Genomic DNA, 10,693 nt, shown 5'->3' with positions numbered 1-10,693 from the left:
TTAAACTCACCAACCATGAGATCATGACCTGAGCCGAAGTCGAATGCTTAACCAACTGAGCCACCCAGGTGCCCTGGTTTCCTGATTCTTCAGGGCTGGTCAAATGAGTTTGCATGGCATGGTTCCAAGCAAACACAAAATGACCCTTCTGAAACCATCAAGGGTTCTGTGTTTTGTTTAGTAGTGAGGATTTATTTGTACTCCTGACTCTGACCTATCCCTCAAGTACCCTGGAATTTGTGATTTCTCTAGTTCTTCTGGCCACTGATGGCCCAAGTAAAACTGTGGTGCCAGAACAACAGTTCTCCTGGTCTGTGGACATAAGCAGTAACTTCTCATGGGGGGAAGGACAGGCTGAGCAGTCTACCACAAGGACCTCCTGAGTGGCCAAAGACCCTGTGGCATTGACGCAGGGCCATGGGGTAGAGGGCATGGCAGGCAAAGGTGCTACTCTGCAGCAGGTGCAGTGGGGTGTCGAAATTTGGACATGAGGAGCACATGAGAGAAGAGGAAGAACATTTCAGCAAAGTTCCCCATGGGAGGCACTATCAACAGCCAAGCATGGAGTACGAACCAGCCACCTGAGGTAAGCCCCTCTTCCTGGCAGTCACTGGCCAAACTAGAGGTGCTGCTCATTCTTCTGTTTCTGACCAAAGCTGTGGATTTTCTGCACAGTTTCAGTGAGCCAGGCAACCCTGGTGAGTCCCTTGGTGGTCAGGGCTATTGGGATCTGTGTTTTCAGCCAAAGCCATGACAAGAATCTCCTGCTGCTGGAGCCTCTGCAGAGGCTGAGGGAGCAGGTCCTGAAGATGAAGGCTCACAAATTCAGGGCTGACTTCCTGAAGTTGCACAAATCTCCAGAAACATTTTTCTCTAAGTTGTTCTTGCAGGGTGGTCCAGGACCTCTACATGTTGGCAGCAAATTGAGAGTAGAGCTCTAGGTGGGGGCAGAAGCCTTCCAGCCCCTGTCCCCAGTGCCCTACTTTGGAGGTAGGGAAGCAGCTCTTGGCTGGTGTCATAAATGAGTTCCCAGGACCCAGAGTGGGCCTGGTGCTTTGCTAGTTGTAGAGTGCCCTTGGCTCTTGGAATTCCCATGAAATACATGGCCACCACCAGCTCTGGCTGTTCCTGGTAGTACCCTCGGTCTCCATCAGCTCCCAGGCAATGCAGGCACATTTCGGCTCCCAAACGCACACTGCTATAGCACCTGGCCTCTCCTGCTGGGCTGAGGGGTCAGTGCTCTAATCCAGAAATTCTTGCTTCCTAGATAGCTTTCTCACTTCTAAACATTTTTTTTAAACGTGTGTGCAGATTTTTCTCAGTAGATTTAGTCTAAAACAGAGTTTCTCAATCTCGGCACTCTTGACATTTTGGGTCAGACACTTCATTGTGGAGGACAGTCGGATGCACTACAGGATGGCAGCAGCTTGCCCACCTCTATCCACTGGGCGCCAGTATCACTTCCCCAGTTCTGACGACCAAAAATGTCTCGAGACATTGCCAAATATCCCCTCGGGAGACTATTGCCCCACTTCGGAACTACTGGTAAAAAATAACTACTTTTGCATTACCAGAAGAGGAAACTGAACATATTTAAACTCCTTGAATTCTGGTTATTTTTATGCAAAAAATAAAATACAGCATTATAAGGATTATATAACCTAGAAAACGTTCGACTTAGTGTTTCATATATAAGAAACTATTTTGGGGAGCCAGACATGTGCCTAAAGATATAAAGATAGTTAATAATATATTTAGGATGGGTCAGTAAATAATAATTATTAAGTGTGTCCATAACCCATGCTTGTTAATAATTTGAATCTATTACATGTTTATGAAGTTACCGGGATTTTTCTCAACTTATTTTACATTTATTATCCATTTCACCCTCAGAATAATCCAAGGAGATAGGTACATTGTTGTTCTCATCTTTAACATGTAGAAAATGAGGTGCAGAGATGTTAAGTAACTTGCCCAGTATTGACAGGAGATAAGTGACAGCACCAGAATTCCAACTGAAGCCTTCAGTCTCTAGAGACTCAGCTTTCATAGTTTGCTATTTTTAAAGGAATGAAGCTTAATAATAAAAATGTGCTTTGAATTCCTGGTTGCAAGGATTTCTGGATGTGATGGATTTTATTGAATTAGTCACTGTGTTTCTCTTCGGGGTTCTTTTAATGCTTGCTCATAGCTCTTTTAAAAAGGATGAAGACTGAGTTCATTTAAGACCATTTTGTTCAGTACTTAAATAAGCTGAATGATGTTCATAATAATGAGATTTTGGATTATATGTGCAAAGATTTAAAATGTCCCAGGAGGAATTTAGTATAGAATTCATAAAATATTTCTTGACAGCTAGAGTTCTTAAGCACAATTGTGGCCAAAAAGTAATAGAATATCGAAAAGTGGAAAAATAAAAAACAGCTAACAATATGACTGCTATAATTTACCAGCATAACTTCTTAATGGGATTCAGGTCATAAATTCAATTTCCAGGTGAAAAGTCACTATTAAAAGTTGTTGAGAACCAAGCCAAGATTATTAGGATGATACAGAATGGGTAGAGATAAAGGAGAAGAGCAGACATGTTTAAGTAATATCCTCTGTTCTAAAAATCAACTGTTATTAGTTATACATTAATATGTAAAGAAGTATAAGGTGTGCATACTACTACACAATTTGGACCTCGAAAGTTCAAATAAATGATCATGTACCTGAGGTGAAGCAGGGAAGATATGATGCAAGAAGGAGAGATATTTTACTAGTGGGCAGGCAAGGACATGGGCATATCTAAATTTGGTAAGCAGAAAGAAATCTTTATTAGCGCTTATACAGTTAGAACTAGGTATGTCCAAGTACACATGCACACATGTTTACATATATATTCACACACATTTTTGTCTGATCTAGTTTATTACCTGTTTTTTTTTTGTTTTGTTTTGTTTTTAATGTTATTTATTTTGAGAGAGGAGAGAAGAGTATATATATAGAGAGAGAATCCCAACCATGCTTCACACTCAGCACGGAGCCTGACATGGGCTTGACCCCATGAAACCATGAAATCATGACCTGAGCCAAAATCAAGAATCAGACGCTTAATTACCTGAGTCACCCAGGCTCTCTGTTTATTATGCCCTAAAGATGCACTCAACAAGCACAGATATATTTGTCTTTCTAACAATAGTAGTATAGTTATGGTATTAACATAATCTATTCCCCTAAAATACACATAGAGAGTGATTCCAGAACCCAAATGTGGGTCATCCATGTTTAACTTGGAAAAACTTTATGTCATACTCAAATAGCATATAAGATGCTATTAGATCACGTTCTCATTAATAAATTATTGTTTTATATCTCTATGTTAAACACATAGAGAAAGATAATTAAAGGAAGGAGCCTAGATTTTAAGAAATAAAATTATTTAGGGTTTCCCCAAAGCTTTGTAGCCTATGTAGAATCATGACAATATAATTTGACATTGGTCCTAGCCATGATGGTATGACCAGTACTAGCCTAGCTCTTCAAAAATAAAACAGAAAGTTTAATGAGGCAATTGTTTGCCAAAAGTGGACAAAAGGGACAAAGAATTGCAGGTTTTGAGAGTCTGGGAATACATGGAGTAAGATCCACAACATCCGTGGCTTAGTGTGTACAGGCACTTTCTAGAACACAGGAAAGCCAGGGACAAACAGACCACGATAGTCTTTCTAAACTGAGGAAATACAGATAGGCGATATAAATCATTAAACTGACTGGAGGTTGTGGATTAGAATAGAAAACAAAAGGGAGGTGAATAGAAGACAACTCCCAGAATCTACATGGAGTTCCTCTTACTTTGCTGGTCAAATACTATGCTGTGTGTATTGTGAGTGAGACTCTGGAAGGTCTGGAAGAGAACAGATGCTAGCCGTAAGCTAGCTGGACATTTTAGCACCTGTGCTGTCTAGGAGACACAGAGGTCCAGCAAGAACGGAAAGTCTCTGCTGAACACTTGGTACTTTGCCTGACTCCCAGGAAGTCACTTACTGATCCTAGAATAATAGGTAATACAGACTCACTCTAACATAGCTTTTTATAAGCATGGTTACCAGTAAGGGGATGCTTGCAAGAATGAAACTAAGCACTTCCCAGAGAAAGGCAACAGAAACTGACCACAAGAAAGCCTAGATGTTGGAATCAGTAGATGAGGTGTGTATGTATTTACATATGTCCAGAGACTTAAATGAATGTGTGTTCATAATAAATAAACAGATGAACCTGAAAAGTAAAATATTTGAATTTTTTTTAATGTTTATTTATTTTTGAGAGAGAGAGAGAGACAGACAGAGTGTGAGCAGGGGAGGGGCAGAGAGAGGGAGACACAGAATCTGAAGCAGGCTCCAGGCTCTGAGCTGTCAGCACAGAGCCCGACACGGGGCTCGAATTCATGGACCGTGAGATATGACCTGAGCCGAAGTCAGATGCTTAACCAACTGAGCCACCCAGGCACCCTGAAAAGTAAAATATTTTAAAAGCAAAAGGGGGTGAGTGAATGGGTTAACAACAGCTTGGAAACAACAGAAGAAAAAGAAAAAAATAGAGACTCAAAGATGCATGAGTCAAAATTAAGTGGTAAAACATAAACATAAATGGTAAAATAGAAATATAAGTATAAAACATTAAATATATATATATATATATATATATATATATATATATATATATATATATATATATATATAAATGGTCCCAGATAGAAGGACAAGGGAAAAGAAAAAATGCTTGAAGAAATGAGGGCTCAAACTCACCATAATTTGGTAAATAAATAAATAAATAAATACCAAGATCCAGGAAGGCCAGCAAATCCCAGAAAGAATGTATAGAAATAAAACACATTTGGATATGTTACCTTCTAACAGCTGAAAATGATAAATCAAGGTAAAATCTTGAGAGCAGCAAGAAAAACAACACATGCAAGAGCAATGAAACAAATGACAATTGACTTTTTTTAATGTTTACTTATTTATTTTTGAGAGGAAGAGAGAGAGAGAGAAGAGAGGAGGGGCAGAGGGAGAGGGAGAGAGAAAATCCAAAGCAGTCTCTGCACCCTCAGCACAGAGCCCAACTTGGGACTCGAACTCACGAACCATGAGACAAAATCAAGAGTCAGATGCTTAACCAACTGAGCCAACCAGGTGCTCCCAAGTGATGACTGATTTCTAATCAGGCAGTGCAGACCAAAAAGAACATAATCTTAATAGTTAAAAAAAAAACTTGTCAACCCAGAAATTTATATCAAGTGAAAATATGCTTCAAATATGAATGTGATAAGAAAAAAATTTTTAGATAAAAAAAAAACATGAAGCAAATTCATGTTATTCAAACTGAAGGAAAGTGACCAATATGGCAACTTCAATATACAGGAAGAGACAAAGAACAACAGAGATATAAATATCTGGGAGTGCCTGGGTGGTTCAGTGGGTTAAGCGTCACACTCTTAACTATTCTTACATGAGAGTCCAGATGGAGGCATTTCCAAACCTTAAGCTGTTAACATCCTTCTACTCTCTGAACCTTGATATGGTGACATCTGTCTCACGGCTTCCTATCCTTATGCATCATAATAACCAACTCCCCTTTATGCAGCATTCTCCTTCTCAAGGAAGAAAATACAGTCCCAAAGTTCCCAGCCCAAGTGTGACTACATCTCTCTGGCCAAAACGTGGCTACACACCCACCCTAGACTGAACGTTGGCAAAGGAGAACAGGCCACCAATATTAGACCTGACCTGTCATGATTTAGACATTGGGCATTTTACTGTTGCTCAACTATGGGTCTATTAGTTAAAAAAAAAAAAAAAAAGGCAGGGGGTGGGGAGCACTGGCTATTGAATAGACAACCAGTAGAATGTACCACATTTGGTAAGACAAAATTAATCTGGAATTAGTGTACAGAATGGATGAGGGAGTGAGTTATAAAGGGAGGTATTAAATAAAGGGAGCGATGGACAGAGCATATGGAGGCAGATCATTAACCAGAGCACTGCCACTAAGAGACTGCCTCAACAGTGCATGAGTATAACCTTGGAAGACATAAACTACCATCTAATGTGAAGTTATAAAAAAGAGAATGCGAGAGATCCTATTTGGTTTGTACTCTGTGTTACCAGATTGTTTAATTGCTTTAATTTCTTCATATCCCCAGGAGACCACTTAGAATTGTCTCATGTGTCTCCCAATTTAATTTCTATCGAATACTTTTAAACCTCCTTCCTATACTCTTCACCTACCCTCTGGCTTTTCTGGCAAAGGAGTACTGGCAGTCTTGCTGCTATCTTTTACTTATTAAAATGTCTTCGTTTGCAGCAGCCTAATGCAGCATTCAGCACTTGGCATGCTGCCATGTTGGTTATTCCTTTTAGCTTGGGTTTTCAATTCCTGTTTTAAAAGAACATAACACCCAGTGGGCAATATGGAGATTAGAAGCAGCAAATGACATGACAAGGGCAAAAAACATATGTTATAAACATTATAAATTTCCCTACAAGGGTGGGTATGAGTGGTAGCAAAGTAAACACAGACAATAAACACTCTGCTTCATTATGCTTTCTTTGTCGCATACATTTTATTTACTTATTTATTTAAATTCAACTTAGTTAACATTCCATATAGTATTGGTTTCAGGAGTAGATTCATCACTTACCCAAAACACCCAATGTTCATCCCAACAAGTGCCTTCCTTAATGCCCATCACCCACCTAGCTCATACATTTTTTTTTTAATTTTTAATTAGGCTCCATGTCCAGCCCAGAGCCCAACATGGGGCTTAAACTCACAACCCTGACAACAAGAACTGAGCTGAGATCAAGAGTCAGATGCTTCATCGACGGAGCCAAGTAGTCAACTCCATACATTTTTTTTTTAATCCATAATCATGGCTTGTGCCTAGGTCCTTCCTGTCTATTGTCAACCCACAGAGCTATAATACAGAGAACAATACTCAAACAGAACACCTGAAGTTTTCTAATCAAATGGGAATAAGACTTCTGGAACCAGTGCTTACCAATTTATCCAGAAATCGCACTATGTCTACACTGCAGCAGAATCAGTCCATTTATTTTGCACACAGTGCTACGTGTGGTCAAGTACAGCTTCCTAAAACAAAAGCCATCTCTGAACAAAACTTGATTCATAGGAGTAATCAGATTTCACCATTAAATTTATTGAGCATGTAATTTATAGGCACAAACCACAGCCAATATTGTAGGTGTGGCAAATAGTTTTTAAAAATCAAAAATTAACGACCAGAGATTAAAACATACAATGGTAGCAGACACATTCTGATAAATCATAACATACATTTCTCAGTTGATATTAAGTGCTCACTTATACTTTAAAGCAATACCTGCTCTGCTTTTTTTCTTTTTTTTTTTTTTTTTAACTGAAAAGTTTCTTCTTAACTTCATGACAAGGGAGACCTACCAAAGCCTTCCTATCTACTCTGGAACGTTAACTTCAAAGAAAGGGAACAAATTCTAGGTCGGTAATGATCAGCTCTTCAATGTCCTTATGCTTAAAAAAATACAGTAATGCTTAAAAAAATAAATAAATAAAAACAAAAACAAAAACAAAAAAAATAACTTAGGTTCATTGTTGAAGTCTCTTCCAATTGTATTAAGAAATAGGTATCTGGGGTGCCTGGGTGGCTCAGTTGGATGAGCCTCCGACTTCGGCTCAGGTCATGATCCCGCATCTCGTGAGTTCGAGCCTCATGTCAGGCTCTGTAATAACAGCTCAGAGCCTGAAGCCTGCTTCAGATTCTGTGTCTCCCTCTCTCTTCCCCTTCCCCGCTCATGCTCTGTCTCTCTCTGTCTCTCAAAGATGAATAAACATTAAAAAAAATTTTTTTAAAGAAATAGGTATCTCATTTCTTCATTTTCCTCAGACCATAGTAATGAGCTCTGAAAAAATTTATAACAAATATTAACTTAAAATATAAATTCTTGCATAAAGATAGACTAACATACTTAATATAATCATTTTCTTTGCTACATGACTTTATATATATTCAATCTACATTTTATATGATTTTAATATATTTTTTAATGTTTTACTTCTAGAAATTGGAAGATACTATGTCCCAAGTTGCCGTACTGATTAATTTTTCTTCCAACAAATGGAAAACAGAAGATGGAGAGTAAAATATGTCTTACAGCCATGTAGCCACTTTAGCCACATCCTGGGTGAAATATGTGCCTTTTTAAAAGCAGTACTAATGATCAATATGGGGGTTTTGTACATTATCAATAGGGTGGTAACCCAAAGCTTTCATCAATTTACCTTTTCCTGATTCCAATTACAATACAAAAATATACATAATGTACTAATTCAAAAGCTCTCCATGCCAACAAAAAATATCGATGTCTAAATACATAGCACCAAGACTAAATACCTAACACCGACTAAAGGTTAAAGAGGTATCTTTTGTTTTTCCCCTGTTGAGAAAAGACCCCATCTGCTGGTTTCTATCATCAAAACAGCTTCCAGACAATTCATTAGGAAAACTAAATACTTACCAACCCATACTACTTTTGTACACAGATATATTGACTCCTCCTCCAGCACCGTGTCCCTGGACACCTAAACATTATTGAAGTCCTTTATATTACGCATGTTTAAACAAAGGTATGTACGAGTCTAAGAATTTCCCAAAAGAATTCACAAACCATTTCAGTGCAGCAATTAAACTAAAATGGAAAAGCAATAAAAGATTTTAGCCATGTGATCTTGTGAGCCTCACAGGAAAGGAGGAAGTTTCAATAGGAAGTGACTTAGACACTGCAAGTTTATTCTTCCTCCCTATGTACCATGTTTCATATTCTGGAAAAGAAGCATCAACTTCAAATATAAATACTATATATACATATATATGTATGTACTATAAGTACTAGAATAAATTTCATGTTAAATAAAAATGTTAGATCACTTCAAAACAACTCAGAACTCAGGGGAGATGATGCACAAAAGAGCATACTTCTACTCACATTGTTTATTCCTTTAAGACATATTTATTGTGCAACAAACACTGAAAACTCTAGAGGCCTAGGGAGAATATACGACGAAGAGGCATGACAATTGCTCTCCAAGGACTCTTCACTTTGCCTTCAATTTTATACAGACCCCTTTCACACATTCTTAAGGTTTGCAACTTGAAGTTCTTGAAGCACTAGCCAAAATGCTGTCTTTATTAGCAGAAAAATATTATTGTAGCCAAAAAGTTTTAAAACTACGAATTTTTTTAAATTATCTATTTCCCCTTCTTGAGTGACCAGAGAATAAGGAATCAATTTATTACTTCCTTTTGCAGTTTCCAGAAGCCCCCCAAATTATCTTCTCAATTCTAATTCTACTTTTGTGACGGTTCTTTTTAAACTCCTACTTCAGCTTCACTACACCAAACACACTCCTCCAGTGTTGCTGTCTCATGGCTCAAGACGGATTTTCTACACTTTTCCTTTGAACAAGTTCCGGAAATTCAGAGGGCTCATGATCTTAAATCAAGTAACTATCCCCATGGCTGTGGTGTTGGAAAGCAAGACGATCACTTTCTAGGAACTTGCTTTTTGTCACTTTCACAATACCTAGTGTTTGTTTATCTGAAGAAAGTTTAGGGACTCCTGGGTGGTGCAGTCGGTTGAGCTTCTGACTCTTGCTAACGGTTCAGGTCATGATCTCAACAGTCATGAGATTAAGCCCCGTGTCAGGCTCTGAAATGAACATGCAGCCTGCTTGGGATTCTCTCTCTCTCTCTCTCTCTCTCCCCCCTCCTCTGCTCATGCTCTCTTTCTCAAAATAAATAAACACTTAAAAAATAAAATAAATTAGTAAGTTGTGTAAGAGACTTCAGATGCCTAAATGTCAGACGTGGTCCTTTTTTACAGAGAAAATAAAGAGTATTTCAGTAGAATGATAATCCACTTTATGCAGAAACTAAGCAAACACATGAAGTTCTTGTAAGCAAGTGAGGGAGTGAGGTTCCACTGGTAAATAAAATTATTTCAAATTGCTCAGATTTATTTTAGGTCAGCTTTGGAATCATTTAAAAATCATAACATATGCAAGTCCTGCGCTAGTCCAGCTGCTTAATTTTCCAGGATTATTTATAAATCACTTTTGTTCAATAAGTAAAATTACCTTCCCTGCTAAATTTGAATTACCAGACACTTCCAAAATATTTCTCAAACCAGCAACTGTTTTCTCATTCGCTACTTGGCATGTCTTCAACAACTTATTTAACACTTGTAGCAGTGTCTCAAAGATCTGATCCATCGTGTTGGAGTGATTTGTTTTCCCACTGCAGCATCGTTTGATTTCCAACAGACAGTATTTCTGCAAATAAGCTTCAGAAGTGTGAAGCGCCTCCATCACAGTCATGCACAAACGTGCCCAAACCTAACAGGCATGAAATAGTTAAATGGCAAAGCCCTAAGCAGCTGCAGCCAACAGCGACACATGATACGGTCCAGGAAATAACCTGAGAGACACTCCTTTGATTAATGCACTGAAAGATACTGAAATAGTTGTTCTCTTTCTGCCAAAAGCCGGAATGGTTTAAGACTGTTGGTCAAACTGAAATGATCATAAGAATCACCTAGGCAGCATTTTACATCTAGAGATTCTTGGGTTCCATGCCCAGCAATTTTGTTCAGTA

At 38.4% G+C, this 10,693-nt stretch overlaps 1 pseudogene; it reads right to left on the bottom strand.

Moving 5' to 3' along the window:
* Positions 1 to 248: 248 nt before the first annotated feature.
* Positions 249 to 10,416, bottom strand: LOC122229913 (annotated as a pseudogene).
* Positions 10,417 to 10,693: the final 277 nt, after the last annotated feature.

This window comes from Panthera leo, chromosome A1 (genome assembly GCF_018350215.1).
Source record: "Panthera leo isolate Ple1 chromosome A1, P.leo_Ple1_pat1.1, whole genome shotgun sequence".
NCBI lineage: Eukaryota > Metazoa > Chordata > Mammalia > Carnivora > Felidae > Panthera > Panthera leo.
This window is presented reverse-complemented; position numbering and strand designations above follow the sequence as displayed.